This window comes from Gopherus evgoodei, chromosome 17 (genome assembly GCF_007399415.2).
Source record: "Gopherus evgoodei ecotype Sinaloan lineage chromosome 17, rGopEvg1_v1.p, whole genome shotgun sequence".
NCBI lineage: Eukaryota > Metazoa > Chordata > Testudines > Testudinidae > Gopherus > Gopherus evgoodei.
Window position 1 is genome coordinate 16239120 of NC_044338.1, and position 16206 is coordinate 16255325.

At 45.6% G+C, this 16206-nt stretch overlaps 1 protein-coding gene across 6 annotated transcripts in view; it reads right to left on the bottom strand.

Moving 5' to 3' along the window:
- GTF2IRD1 (GTF2I repeat domain containing 1) overlaps positions 1 to 16206 on the bottom strand; it is a 174384-nt gene that overhangs the window by 119644 nt on the left and 38534 nt on the right. For 4 of the 6 annotated variants that reach the window (XM_030536777.1, XM_030536775.1, XM_030536778.1 and 1 more), the window contains exon 2: positions 8422 to 8509. The exons of the other annotated variants lie outside the window; for them this stretch is intronic. The gene's annotated coding sequence lies outside the window, so the exon portion shown is untranslated. The remainder of the gene's footprint in view (positions 1 to 8421; positions 8510 to 16206) is intronic. 6 annotated transcript variants of the gene reach the window in all.

The following is a 16206-nucleotide window of genomic DNA, read 5'->3' on the forward strand; positions in this document are numbered from 1 at the left end:
TTATTTTGTACCTTCTTTCTCACACAGAATGCACAGAACCCCCGCCAGGTGGTGATGAGGAGGAGGAGGAGAATTTATTTGTATTGCTTTAGCTCCCAGGAGGCCCAGTCATGGACCATGACCCCATGGTGATAGGTACTGTACAAACACAAAACAAGATGGTTGCTGGACCAAATAGCTTCCACTCTCAATATAGGTTTAAAGACAAAAGGAGGATCCAGACAAGCAAATGCAGACAGGAGCCCAAGAAAAACAATGACACAACCTTGGCAGTATGATGGGCAACAGACTCAGCAGCCGAACCCTGGCTATTCTGGCTCTACAAGAGATACGTACCAAAAGCAAATCCCCTTCACCTGACCACCTAATGGGACATGGGGGTAGAACTTAAATAAGATCATGACATGATTCAAGCAATGCAACCAGACTTCCAATACTGAAGAAAAACATTCTAGCTCCGTAAAGCTTTTAATCATGAATGGTCACGTATAGCGCTGGCAGCAGATTTAGAAAGAAAAATAAAAACTTTCTGGCAGGCGATAGGCTTATTCAAATCAAATTAAGACTTACAGCTTGAAGTTGTTTGTCTAATCAAAGGGAAACTAATCTGTAGAAAAACTGGGGTAAACCATTCTTACACTAGTTAGGACTGGCTCCAAGGAGAAACAGCATTTGCAAGGCAGGAATTTATAACCAAACACCCCAAGACCGTTTAATTTCGCCCCCTTTCCCCAGGTGTTGCCAAGCCTGCTGCCCCTGCAAGAATAGGATGCATGTTTGCCATAAAAACAAAATTAAACCACACTGATTAACCAGTTACCTCCCCCAGGCCTGTTCTGCAGTGAAAGAACATCCCTAGGACTTACCAGACCATTTGCATTTCTGTTGGATTCAGCGCACTCCATGCATCGCAGTTACACAAGCATCCTGGTTTTCACAGGTGCTGCGCAGAGGTTGTTCTTTGCTGTTTCCATTGTGGAAGCAGCTAGGAGACCTGCCTGGGGATCGGGGCACACCGGGCTAGGCTCTGCATGCACATATTAGAGAGAGAGAGTCAGGCGCAGCTCTACAGAGCTATTTCAGATCCTAACGTCCATTCATTTAGGAGTCTAAATCAGTCTGAAAGGCTGGGCCTAGGCTCTTTGAAGGAGGAACAAGTCAATTGGTGTACCCATGGGTGTATCCATCCCACACATTAGGCTGTAGGTGCCTAGTCTGTACATTGTTTCTGGATGACAGCAGCTATATAAAAACATTCAATATAAACCCAAGGCAACAAACTGGTCGTTCATCCTACACCCTTCCTTCATGTCTGCCCTCCTCCCTGTGAAAATTCCAGCAGCCCTAGAAAACAAGCTGGGGATAAGTGTCCCCATCCATAGAAATGGTCTAATGCTGTATCCCCCTGAACAGAAACAGCCTAGTGTTGCTTTATGGGTCACGCTTCAGCCATTCTGAATGATCTGCCTCTGCTGTTATACAAAACAACAACTTCCTAGAAAACCCCTTTGGGTCCATTCAGAATTATTTGCATCTCTCTTGAGTCCTGCTTATAAGCTGAGAGGAGTTCCCAAAATCCTTGGTGGCCTCCACCTACGGATGTAGTTGTATACAGTTCATCATCAGCTGCTCTGCCCTGGAAACTTGATAAGCAGGAACAGGCACACACAAAGTTTAAAAATTTTATTGATGTTTTTAAAAAAAAAAAAAAAAAGAGGAAGAAGAAGAGAACGGTACAGAGTTTATGGGTAGAAGTTTCTGGTTATCAGGGAATAACGTACAGTTTATCAAGGGGTGCGAAGTTCAGTTTAACATCAGATGGTGTAAGGAATACATAATCTGCAATATCCCCAATTAGGGGTAAAAGGTTAATGGGTCAAAGTACAGACATTGAGATATGAGGGTTGTCATAAACAGATAGCTAAGGGTTAATGTCTCTTTCACCTGAAGCACCTGACCAGAGGACCAATCAGGAAACCGGATTTTTTCAACTTTGGGTGGAAGGAATTTTGTGTCTGAGATCTTTGTTTTCTGTCTGCCTGCTTTCTCTAAGCTTTGGAGAAGTAGTCTCTGCTTTCTAATCTTCTGTTTCTAAGTGTAAGGACAAAGAGATCAGATAGTAAGTTATATGGTTTCTTTTCTTTGGTATTTGCATGAATATAAGTGCAGGAGTGCTTTAATTTGTATTCTTTTTGAATAAGGCTGTTTATTCATATTTCTTCTAAGCAATTGACCCTGTATTTTGTCACCTTAGTACAGAGAGACCATTTGTATGTATTTTCTTTCTTTTCTTTTTGAGACCTGTTGGAGTTTTCTTTTCTGGGAAATTTCAGGGAAATTGAGTCTGTACTCACCAGGGAATTGGTGGGAGGAAGAAATCAGGGGGAGATCTGTGTGTGTTGAATTTGCTAGCCTGATTTTGCATTCCCTCTGGGTGAAGAGGAAAGTGCTTTTGTTTCCAGGACTGGAAACGGAGAGGGGGAGTCACTCTGTTTGGATTCACAGAGCTTGTGTCTGTGTATCTCTCCAGGAGCACCTGGAGGGGGGAAGGGGAAAAGGATTACCTCCCTTTGTTGTGAGACTCAAGGGATTTGGGTCTTGGGGTCCCCAGGGAAGGTTTTTCAGGGGGACCAGAGTGCCCCAAAACACTCTAATTTTTTGGGTGGTGGCAGCAAGTACCAGGTCCAAGCTGGTAACTAAGCTTGGAGGTTTTCATGCTAACCCCCATAATTTGGACGCTAAGGTCCAAATCTGGGACTAAAGTTATAACATGGTGTGCAGCGGTTACGGGATATATTGTTCATATGATGGCTATGTTCAGGTGTGGAGTATAATGAGTGGTACTGTACTACTCTTAAAACCCCCATCCCTTCCAGACAGCTTTTCCCTCCCAGATCAGCAGCAGCTGAGGATTTGAAAGTGTTTGAAAGCAAAAACAGCTAAGAACAGAGTTTTCCAGAAAGGTTCTGTTGCATCCACACTCTGGCCAAAAATATTTTCCTAGATCTCTCGTCAACTATGATTTTTTTTTTTTTTGCCTTGTGACTTCTAGGCAATAAATGAAGCTTGCCATAATGATCCACTACCAGCATAGGGAATGGTGACCTCAAAGCACTGAAATGGGCCTTTTCATTTTGGAGCTTGGGTATTTCTTCCGTATTCCTGGCAGGTCTTGTCTTGCCAGGTGAGAGATTCTGGCCAGCAGTGGCCTAAACCACAGGAGGTCACCTTCCACTCATCATTTAGTCCAAAAAGCAGCCATGTACAAAGAAGCCCAGTCCTTCCTAGGATGCAGTTCAGACTCTCTCTCTGTTACTTTGATCTACACTATTACTCTTTTATTCCCCATCTTCTAGATGGTAGCAGCTGGCACTGCATAGATACCAAGTAAGTAGTATATTATCATGGCACCATAACTCATCCCTGTGCTGGCAATGGCCCCACAGCAGTGACAAGAGGTTTGTGCATTCTCACGCCAAGGGATGCTGGGAGGTGGATCTGACCCCAGCACAGACTAGGGCAGCCTAACAGCTACTCTACTTTCACACTGTTGCAATGGCCCCTATAAGCTCTGTAGGGGCATGAGAACACCCCAGCCATGCCTTTTCCCATCCCCACCCCTCACCTTAAAACATCCCCTGTGCTGGAGGCTCCTGCAAGAGTGATGTGGAGCTGCCTCTGCTCCTGGCATAGAGGCCTCCTCCCACTCACTTAGATGGGTCAAAGAAGGTAACAGAGCAACAATGAATCTGTCCCTCCATTGTTAAGGCTGCAGCTTACAACTGTACAGCGTCTTCAGTGAAGCAGTACAAAGTGTCGTGCTTAGATTGGGGGAGGAGCCATCTCTTTGCTCTGCGTTTGTACAGCACCTAGCACAACAGTGCCTGGTCCATGACCGGGACTCCTCGGTACTACTGAAGACAATGAATAGCAGCAGTTTGGATTTCCACTCAGCCTGAGAGTAGCCGCTCCATTCCCATATCCCAACTTTCCAAGGCAGAGGGGTCTTCTCTGCCTTATGTTGGTCAAGTGTTAATCTAGCGAAAGCAGATTTTCTCTGTTCCCTCTTTTAAAAAAGAGAAGTTAGAGATTGATCAGACAAGGCATTTTGGAAATACAGGACTTTGAAAACGTGGTAATTTTATTTTGGAAAAAAGTCTTAGTCCCCACCCCCAAAGCGATCCCTCAGAAATGACCTGGGCTAGAAGCCTATGGTTAGTTGCATTCCTGCATCCTAAACCAGATCCAGTGAATTCTGTCGTAGTCCTTTTCTGAAGGCAAGGTGCATGTTAGGAGCCTATCCCTTACAGATGTTTCAGCCTATAACAGACAGTCTCTTGTCACCTGACTTGATCAAGTCTGGCAAGTATTATAAACTTGGCTCATGGCCTGGTGGCACTTCAAAGTTACACTGGTGAACTGTTGTGGTCACAGAGAATGAAAACCATCCCAAGCAGAGAGCCAACATAACAGCTATGCAGCAATTAGTCACCACTTACATCCTATATTGAGGGCCTTAGTGCTGGTTAATTTCACTCAGAGTTTGTAAAGTCCAAACTTCTCCAGATTATTAAAGTTACAAATTCTGCAAGATGATTTGAATAGTGATAAGTCTAGCATTTCATCAAACAGTATGCATCATCTGTACACCACAGGTATAATTATAGCATACTAGCATTGCTCGCAGAAATAACCATCTACGCGTTTTCTCACACACAGTCAATATTTTAGAACATTTAGAACCAATAACAGAAAACAACAAAAATTCCCCAAAACTTCCTTGAAGATACAGTTAGGATGGTAAACAGATATCCATTAAATTACAACAAAGTTAGAGTATCAGAGGGGTAGCTGTGTTAGTCTGGATCTGTAAAAGCAGCAAAGAATCCTGTGGCACCTTATAGACTAACAGACGTTTTGGAGCATGAGCTTTCGTGGGTGAATACCCTCCTCTTCAGATGCATCTGAAGAAGTGGGTATTCACCCACGAAAGCTCATGCTCCAAAACAAAGTTAGAGTTATATAAACAAATATCTGAAAAGCAAGAAATTCAGAAGTCAAATAACCTGAACTGTTACTCAGCTATAACGTCAAACTTCTTTCCCTGTAAAGCCAAACACCACACTGCCAAACAGTGATCCCTTGTTGCTATCTCCAACATGGGCCTCAGTTTCCATCTGTTAAAAAGGGAGAATAGCCCTGCCCTACCAGAAAGGGGTTTTGTGATAATAAAGCCAGTAATGATTTCAAGGCTCTCAGACACTGTGATGGTGGGGGCCATGTTGGTACCTAAGATACACGCTCTCCAAAATATATAAAGATATTCAATGTACACCATGCGTCTACAAGGTCCAGATCTCACTTACATACCACAGGAAAAGGAGGGTATAGGCAGGGTGAAACCTTTATGAAAGGGTGAATTTGCAGTTCTTTTCTTTTTTTTTTTTTGCTGTCACTAAAATTTTAATAATGCCTGTAAACGGGTTGGGACTCGCCACCCATGGCGCCTCCTGCTGGTGATTTCGGGAATTAGCTCAATTCCAGTGGAGCGTCCCCTCCTGGTGGTGTCCCATCCGTTGTTCTGTCCTCTGCTCTCCGCTGCTGTCGCTGGACCCACGTTGCTCCCTGCTCGGTGGCGTCCTCTTCGAGGCCACTGCCCTCCGGCAGTGTCCCTTAGTCCATCTGGACCCCCTTCCGGGGGTCGATGATCAGCAGTTCGACATTCCAGCCACCATATGCAACCACACACCCCAAAGTCTAATCCCTCTTGTCAGGGATCGGGTGTAGTCTATAATGGCCACTCCCTACGGCTAATGGCTGAGTGTACTGCAAGGAGGAAGAGGGGAATCCAGGCCCACCCTCTACTCTGAGTCCCGGATCAGGGACCCTTTGGCATCAGCCTTGTTGTCCTCTTTCTTTCCCCTCCTCTGTCTGTTCCCCTGGGCCACTTCCCCTACAGCCCCTTGCACCCGCTAGGCCCTTCCCTTCAGGGCCTGCAGCCTGGCGGCTATGGGCTAGAGCCTTCCAGCCTCCCTGAGCCTGCCCAGCACTGCGCTGTCCACGGTGCTAGTCTCCCCCTTGGAGACTGACCTTCCCCTGTCGAAAGGCTGGGACAGACTGACCGCTCCTGCTCTGGGCAGCCTTTATATATGGCTGAGCCTGGCCCCGATTGGTTCCCTCCAATCTGGGCCCTGACTGGCTCCCCATAAGCACTTTTCTGATTGGCTCCCGGGCTGCTCAGGCTCCCTGGCCTGCCACAGCCCATCCTCCCAGGGAGTGGGGCAGTCCACCCCACTGCAATGCCGTTTTTAATTTAATTGATATCTATTTGCCAATTCAACTGCATCTTAACATTTTTTGCCTGGGAATTTTAACTGCATTAAGGATCTTCTCTAATGCTAATACAAAGCAGACCCCTTTGAAATATTTCTACAGGAAGTGAACTAGTCTCTCATGCTCGTTAGCCCATGAAAGCTCCGGAGAGACAGCTCAGGTGAGAGACCAGACTGAATCAGAACAAGACCACACGTTCTAACTCCGTCTTAAAAATCATGCTCAAGTTGCTGGTTAATCAAATAAGGGGAAAAAAATCAATTTCAAACAAGCTTTAAAAAATGGTCTATTCTCTATTTAGTAACAATGGAAATCTTATCACAAAGGTCTCCTTTGAACTTTGAAGTACAGCAAGGCAGCAGTTCAAGGCCAAATCCTGGGCCCGCTGGAGTCAGTAGCAAAACTCCTATCCATTTCAATGAGACCAGAAACTGGCCCTCACCACATAGCTGTTGAGAGCTGCGAGAGCAGTAACATGCAGTTGCCACCATTTTGAACAGTCACCACATCACCACCACAAAATGGCACACATTTATGGCTAACATGCAATTAACTCTCATACCAGCATATAATATAGATGTATGCTTAGCTCTGAGTACATATACTTACACAAATTCACATCATGAAGCAATCAAATTACCTCTCAGAACAGCCTGAGAGTCAGAGTGGGAACAGATATGCAGTGCATGTGGGTACTTTACATTCTCGATTTCCTTTTTTGTTTGTTTGTCCTCTTTTCCATAGTCACTGCATTGTTCACAAATTAAACTGGTTGACACGCCCAGGTTTCAGTTACTACACAGCCCACAATATTACAACCCTGTAGATTTAAAAAGCTTTAGGCACAACCATCTATCTACTCAGGTTCCTACACTGCACTCATCACTGTGGTCTCTGAGTGGCACATTCGACAGTTCATGTGAGAGCACTGAATTCAATGAGACTGCTCACATGCTAGAAAGTTAGATATGCGCTTAGGTAGCTTGCTGGACTGGGGTCTTCGTGACAGGACACTTAGAAAAAAGCAGCACTACAGAGTAGCTTGGGAACTTGCTTCATATAGTTGTCAGTGCTGAAAAGGCATCACAGCTGCACTTTCAAGTTCAAATCCCACAATGCTCAGAGGCGTGCCTTGGTTCAGCAGCAGGCAATGCATGCCAGAGCACCTCTGATCCAGCCCAGCCCTCCTCAAGGAAAGTGTGATTTGAACAGAGCAGCCATCAAGCTGGAAGAGACCTTGAGTTGGGCTTGTCAACAAAAGTAAGAGGTTTGTGACAGGAAGGAGGGAGAGGCTGTGTGATAGGATTGGATCAGGAAGAGGGAAGGTAAAAGGACAAGCAGCGAACAGAGGAGAGAGGAAAAAGACAATGGACAAAAATGACTTATAATGTGGTACCTGTGCAGGTATATAGTGAGAGACAGTCCCTGCCCCAAAGAGTTTGCAATCTGAACAGGCAAGACAGAGTATGGAAGGCGGGCAAACAGAGGCAGCATAGAGAAGTGAAGCGACTAAGCGAGTCAGCTCCACAGCCAGGAGTTCCAGATCCCAGTCCTTTGCTGTACAGCGCAGAACCGTGGGGATGCATTCAAAACATGGAATCTTCTGAAGTTTAACTAACCAGGACTCTAAACCATAAGAGCCTGATTTGCAGTTAAGGAGAGCTGTGGGTGCTCAGCACTTCTGAAAAGCAGACACTAAGCTGATTACTCTCTCTCTGGAGAGCTGAGTTGCTTGAAATTTACCAAATATCAATTTTACTGTGAAAAATTGCTCACTTTTTTCCAGCTCTAATATATTCTCAGGCATGACGAACTCTTGAACGGGTAACTGTCTGGTACTAAATTTTAACAAGTCTCTTCCTGTAAACAACTGTAGTCTTGCCAAAAATAATCATCACAAGTTAGGCCACATAAAATATTGAGATTGCCTTAGAAATCATGGGATTTTTAAAAATATAATAAACACTGGGCTCTTTCTATTTGCCTTTGGTTTCTGAGCCTTCAAGAGGCACTTGAGTCACATTTTTAAGCTTTTCTTCCCAATGAGGGCTAGAAACTTTTTTTAAAAATGAAAGCTGAGATTCTCACCTAATCACATGCCTCCAGGAGCTGGGACTTCAAGCAACGCACCAATCGTTCGAATTGGGAACACTGCAGCTGTGCTTTTAAGTGGCACCTGTTGTATGAAAAATATTGGGCTTCACTTAACAGATTTCTTTACTTCTTACCAGTTTCCCCACTACATTCTAACCCTCCTTTAGTGCAACTTGAAGCTGGCTGCCTTCAGCCATAAAGGAAGCTTTGGGTCACATTCAAGAGGAACTTGAGCCTGGGGGGACGAGGGGGGGAGAGCATGCAAAAAATAATATATCAAAGGAGCATGCTAATGTAGGCCCTGCATAGATTATTCCTACCAAGAATAGGTGCAATCTACAAAACCCGATCCAAAATCCACTGATGTTAATGGGAGTCTTTCCATTGACTTCAGTGGATTTGGCATGAGGCCCCAAGAAGAGTGAGACAACTGGGTCAGGTAGAGTGCTTATGAAGAAGTGCTAACCACAGCACTAACCACAAGCTCCACCCTTGAATGTGCCACCAGCAGCTTCAGCTCTGGAGGTTCTCGGGAACATGCTCCATTGGGCTACCTCATTTTCTATATACACTTGCACACCAAGGCAGCCTTGACTTGGCCCTTTGTGTTTTCAGCTTGGAAAAGAGACGACTAAGGGTAGGCTGACCAGATAGCAACTGTGAAAAAAATGGGATGGGAGGGGGAGGGGGAAAATAGGTGCCTATATAAGAAAAAGTTCCAAAAAATGGGACTGTCCCTTTAAAAACGGGACATCTGGTCACCCTACTAAGGGGGATATGATGGAGGTGAATAAAATCATGCACAATGTCAAGAAACTGAATAAGCAAGTGTTTTTTATCCCTTCACATAACACAAGAACCATGGGTCATCCAATGAAATTAATAGGCAGCAGCAGGTTTAAAATAAACAAAAGAAGTACTGCTTCACACAACGCAGTCAACCTGTGGAACTCATTGCCAGGGGATACGGTCAAGATCAAAAACTATAACTGGATTAAAAAAGAATTAGATAAGTTCATGGATGATAGACTTATTAATGGCTCTTCGCCAAGATCATCAAAGATGCAGCCCGATGCTCCAGATGTCCCTAAGCTTCTAACTGCCAACAGCTGGGACTAGATGACAGTGGATGGATGACTTGATGCTTACCTGTTCAGTTCATTCCCTCTGAAACCTCTGGCACTGGCCACTGTTGGAAGACAGGATACTAGGCTAGAAGGACCACTGGTCTAACCCAGTGTGGCCATTCTGATGTGTTTTACCCCCCTGCCCCACACAGCAACTGTTGCAGTGGTGAGAGCAGCTGAGGAAGGAAGAGTCAGGATGGAGGCTTGAAAAGAAAAAACAGGACCACGCCCTTCCTCTCCAAATGATGGGGTTAATTACTGCTCATGTTGATGTATAAAGGGTGGGGACCCACAAGCCACAGACAAAGAACAGCAAAGCACAAAAACAGGGGATGGGGGGTGTACACATACATCTATTTGGGCTCCCATCCAGTCCCATTTTCAGTAGTTTTTGTTGCTCAACGTGCAGCTCAAAGCCATTTCTGGAAACAAGCTTTGCCACCACCACCACTCTGAGCCCTGGTAGGGGCACCCATGTTATGCAGCGCAGAGAGGCGCGCCTGCCAGCTGGGAGCCCTGCGTGCCTCTCTCACAAGTTCTTGGAGAGCAGTTCTTGATAGGGGTGGGTAAAAGCGCTCCTTTGGCTACAGCAAAGGGTTCCATGCCCTGATGCCTCATCTGCACGTCCTAGTTTTAAGGCCTTTTCTTAGTGATCAAACACAGTGGTTCTCAAACTCGGGCCGCCGCTTGTTCAGGGAAAGCCCCTGGCAGGCCGTGCTAGTTTGTTTACCTACCGTGTCCACAGGTTCAGCCAATTGCAGCTCCCACTGGCCGCGGTTCGCTGCTCCAGGCCAATGGGCGCTGCGGGAAGCAGCGCGGGCCAAGAGACGTGCTGGCCGCCCTTCCTGCATTCCCCATTGGCTGGAGCAGCGAACCGCAGCCAGTGGGAGCCGCAAATCGGCTGAACCTGTGGACACGCCAGGTAAACAAACTAGCACGGCCTGCCAGGGGCTTTCCCTGAACAAGTGGCGGCCCAAGTTTGAGAACCACTGATCTAACAGAGACAGTGCCAACTCCCAAGCCCTCAAAGCAGGGCCTGCCTTAGACCAAATGGCACCCCAGGAGACGAGCATCTTCAGCACCTCCAACTCCACTTGTTAAACTCGTGAATACCTTATTTTTTTATTGCATTTGAAGCCCATTTCACAACTCTGATGAATGATTTGTATGCATGAATTATCCCCATCTCATAACACGATACATTTGCACGGTGGAATCTGTAAATCTGTACTTATTCATGGTAATGACAAAAACAGCACCCCAAGCCCAGTAGCCCCCAGGTGGCCGCCTCAGTCACCTGTCCCTAAAACTAGCCCTGCCTTACAGTTTGTTTCAAAGGAGATCCTGATCATTTATGGCCCTCAACCGCTTTCCAGCTTGTCAGCCCCATACCGGGTAACTGCTGTATTGCCAACTTCAAGTGTTCCAAAGTCCTGAGCCAGGTCTTTGGGGCTGACTTAAAAAATCATCATCATCATCAAGGCACTTTTAAAAAATAACATTTTGAATTCTTTTTGCTTCTGGGGCTATGTCTTCACTACAGAGTTGTCTTGAGTTCCCTACGCTTCAGTTAACTCCTCTTGAGTTAGCCGAGCTCCAGCGAGAGCACCCACACTGGAGAACAACAGTGGAGCTGCACAATGCGCTTGTATTAGCAGCACAGATTAGCTGCTTCCTCACTGCAGTACCAGTTTAAGTGTGCTCAGAGTAGTGGTGCTTCAAACTCATACCCACTCAGGGGCCAGCTAGCTGGAGTTGAAAGCACCACTTGTGCTGAGCCACAGATGTGTGCATCTATGGATGCAAGGTTATACCTTGAGTGAACACTGCAGTGAACACAAGCCCAGAGGGAAGAATTTAGCCCCTAGGGTTAAATTAATTCTGAATGTATTTTAGGTCACCTACCAATCTTTGCAAGTTTCAACGTACATTCTTCACAGACCACATACTGCGATGAGCTAGCTAATAGAACAATGAGGCACCAAACCAACTGGGGTCTCTTGAGGAAACCACATAAAATTGACCAATAAGAAGCTGAGTATTGGAGACTAGACTTGAATTTCAAGCTGTGGCTTTTCTAATCACTTAAGCAAACATGGGTATCAGTAAAGCTGACGGATGCAACTGAACCTGATTCCACTAACAAGTGCTGGAACACCACAATCCAGACAAGCCACAGAAATTAGTTACTGGTTGGTTGATGGCACACCATCGATATAGCATTGTGGTAACCGAATAACTGGCCCTGGATTGCTGCTATTACTCCACTGCCCAGCAAAGGAAGCAGCAGCATGGATTCCTGCTGAGCACTTTGCATTTCTCTGTGGGAGGAACAACATGGGCCAAACAACTGTTTTAAAAGGTGACTGTGGTAAAAGGACTTTAAAAACACGAAAATATTACAAGTCTCACATAGGCTGACTTGCAAACAAGTTAAGATAACAATGTCTGGCATGGCCTAGTGATTCAAAAAGATCCTTGAATCTTCCTGGGATGTTCCAGCTGAAACTTAATCCCTTATGCCTATTTCAGAGTATTCATCGCTGAACGAGCTAACCAATCCGAGTCACAGAACTTGTGGCTCTTGAAGTCTCTGTTTGTCTTTCCTCAACCCCTCTTTGTTCTTTTCACTGGGTAATATTCAGTGGAACAGGTTCATACTGCAAGGAACCTATCCTTGTTGTCTTTTACAGGCAGCACAAACGAAACCTAAGCACCTGTTGAAAAGCTCCTCACATACACGCTGGTGAGAAAACGAAAATATCCATAGGCACTATAGCCAGAGTCCTGCTTTTCCAGATAATCCATTTCAAACCTCACTCAGCACAGTTTAGTTCCACTTAGAGAACAAGTAAAGAACAAACCAGGTTCTCTTGCAAAAGGTAAAAGTCTCACCGTACCCTGCCCCATTTGTGTAAGATGAAAAATTCCCAGCACTCCATGGACCTTTCAACTCAGATGACATTTGCACTTTATATTCTTTTGTTACCCACATTTTTTAAAGCCTGCTCTACACTTGACAGTTGTACTGGTGCAACTATTTTGGCTAGGGGATCTGCTTTTTTACCAGTAAAATTGTACTGAGATGCCTTATATCAGCTAGCTGTACTGGTATAACTGCATCCATATTGGGGGAGTTGTCCAGCTATGATGATTTATTATTTGTATTACCTTAGCACCTGGGAGCTCAGGTCATGGACCAGGACCCCACTGTGCTAAGCGCCAACCAGACACAGAACAAAAGGTCAGGCCCTGTTGCAAAGAACTTAACAACTTGCTTTAATACTACAAGGGCAGTTAAAGCAGGACAACTTTCTAGTGTAAACAAGGCCTAACACTGCAACACTGGATAGTTAACACAACCACTAACTAGGTTTTAACTGTTAAAGAAAATAGGGAACCAAGTACCACTACCACAGAGAAAGGTACTCTGAATATCCCAGACAGGAAACTCCTGTCACAGAGGAAGAGTTTCTTGTCCAATAAAGCTGCAGACACCAGTCACTTATGAGCCATGCCTCTGTATTTCTCGTCCTTACGTATCGTCTCACCATTAGGAGCTACAGACCCAACAAAGCTGTAATGGACCTCCCCCAGCCAACAGACCAGCCACACCAAACATCTTTGCCCAGGGGAACCCAAACTAAAAAGTAACCAAAATGCTCCAATTTCTTCTAAGAACACTTGTTTTAAACTAGGCACACCACTGAGCCCGGGTATTTCTAACATCCTTATCACAACAGAATCCAAGCACTTAAGCCTGGGTATAAGTCCGGAAAGGGCAACTTTGCGGTATATTAGTAAGTTCTGGGCACACACCTGAGTTTGGGGGAGTGCAGATGGCATCTAGGATTGTTGGATGGTGCATAAAAAGTGTGGCACTCCTAGCATACCTGTAGTACATCCCAAGAACACACTGGGATTTATGATACACAGCCATGTCTAAGCAATGCATAGGCAGGAGGCTAGATCCATTGTGCCCCGCCATAGCTGGAAACATGGAGGTCTAGCCTAATGGCTTAGGTCTTCAGATACTGTCGTGATGGGGGTCCACAGAGAGAAACCTAGGAAAGTAAAGCCCATTCCCTTGCTCACCAATGCTCAGGGTTTAAAAGAAGCCCAGGTAGGGCTGGAGAATGGACACGTAAAACAGGCGCTTAACTAGCTGCTCTCTACTTAGGCTTCAATCTAACTGTCAGGCCAGAGTAACCTGGGTACATCTATACAGCTTTAAAAAAAAAACCCACTCCCGGCAGTGAGTCCCAGAGTCCACGCCTACAGACTTGGGCTTTCTACACAGAAATTTTTAGTGCTGTAGTGCCTTTCCAGCTCAGGCCGGAGCTCACTTGTGAAGCCCGAGGGGAGGGGAGGGTGCTCAGAGCCCAAGCTCTGGCCTGAGCTGTAACATCTACACAGATATTTTTAGCACCGTAGCACAAACCCCGCAAGCCTGAGTCTGTCGAGCTGGGCTCTGAGACTTGTTGCGGGTTCTGTTTTTGCTGTGTAGACTACACAGCAGCGCACACCTCATCACTCTTTGTCTCGTTGTTTAACAGACAAGTGCCAGATTTACGGGCAGGTGACCAGCAGGGCTGCTGGCCTTGAGGGGCGCTGGGCTTGGGGTGCTGTTTTTGTTGTTAGCAGCAAAAGGGAAAATAGAATGCTTGAAATAACACGTTTTCAGTATTGCGTAGGTGGATTCATTTTTCATTAACCTCCTAGAATGTTCTGGACCTCTGTAGAATCTTGTAGAACCTTCCAGACTTTGAGATTTTCTGTAAATACTGCTTGACAGATCCTAGTGGACAAATTAATCATCTTATATGACGAGGATAAATCATGCATGCAAATCGTGCACCAAAGTCACGAAATGGGCTCCGAATCCAATAAAAATAAGGCATTGAAAAGTTTAACAAATGGAGAGGGGGCACCAAAGACATTGCTCATCTGGGGTGCCATTTGGTCTAGTGCTGGCCCTGATAGAGGCCACGTGCTGCACCTGTGCTCAATGGGAGGGAGCCCTGTGCACACCCTGCAGATCAGCCAACCTACCTTTCCTCCTCACTGGGTGTGTCTACATTGCAATTAAACACCTACAGCTAGCCCATGTCAGCTGAATCAGGCTCGCAGGGCTTAGGCTGTGGGGCTGTAAAACTGTGTTGTAGGCATTCCAGCTTGGGATGGAGCCTGGGCTTCCGAGACCTTTCTCCCTTGCAAGGTCCCAGTCTGAGCACAAATGTCTACATCCTAATTTTATAGCCCCACAGCCTGAGCCCTGCAAGACCTTGTCCTCTGACACGGGCCAGCCATGGGTGTTTAACTGCAGTGTAGATGTAACTACAGAGGCCTGGACTGAGCTCCACTTTCAGCATGTCCTTGAGTCCCATTGACTTTCATGCAACTTGCTTAAGTTCTTTGGCAGAACTGAGGGCAGAGTGAAGACACCAACTGGCTTGCAAACAGACTGACCTCAACTCACTTCATGCTGCTGTCAGCCATGTACCTGCAAAAACAACAAGGAGTCCTTGTGGCACCTTAGAGACTAACATATTTATTTGGGTATAAGCTTTGGTGGGCTACAGCCCACTTCATCAGACGCATGGAGTGGGAAATACAGTCGGGAGGTACAAATACACAGCATATGAAAAGATGGGAGTTGCCTTACCAGTGGGGGGGACGGTGTCAGTGCTAACGAGGCAGTTCAACTGAGGTGGAAGTGGGCTATTCTCAACAGTTGACAAGAAGGGGTGGAAATTACTTTTGTAGTCGGCTACCACTCTGAAACTTGTCACACATGTACCTGTGAGACACCTGTCAGTGCAGAGGAAGGGAGGATGCCATTGTTCTGGTGGGAGTGAGTCTGCTGGGGGAGGGGGGACCGGATCGAGAGAGAGGGAGAGGAGCCATCACCCACAGACTCAAATATAAATCAACTCTCTTCCATTTCCTACCTCTATACCCCCACTCTCCTCCAAAAAATTATCTTGAAAAAAAAAGGGAGGGGTCTAAACCCATTAATATATGCAACCATAACAAAGGAAAATTCCTTCTCCCTGCCCCACAGAAAAGTCTAGCCCAACGTGGTGTGAGCAAGGCAAGACACCAAGGCAAAAACTCTTAACCTTCACACTGTAAAATCTGACAATCAGCATTTGCCCAGACCCTTTGTTCAGTCGTCTAGCATGAGTGAGGCCTCATTTTGTTTGGAGGGGACAGAACCCTGTAGATTCCCTGTTGTCATCAATGGAATAATTGTCCAACCCATCAAAGCCTTTAAGCACGTGGCTAACCTCTCATCCTCACATACTTCAAGGTAAGTACATGCTTAAGTGCTTTGCTGTGCTACTTGCAAACTGATCTTTCATTTGTGTATGAGTAAGAATCTGCTGGTTTATAGATTGTACTTCTTAAAAAAACCAAGGCATATCTGTTAAGGTAAATTGAAAGATAATTGCACAGGTTGGGGAAAAGAACTGACCTGGGGAATACTTGGAAATGCCAATCACAGAAAACACTGCTTTTTAATGAAGCACAAATGTGCAGGTTTAATCACCCACAAAAACACCTGTTACACATTTATTACAAAAAGCCCAACAGAAGATCCACTACAAAAAACACCAAAAAACACCCATAATCAAAAGGAACATTACAG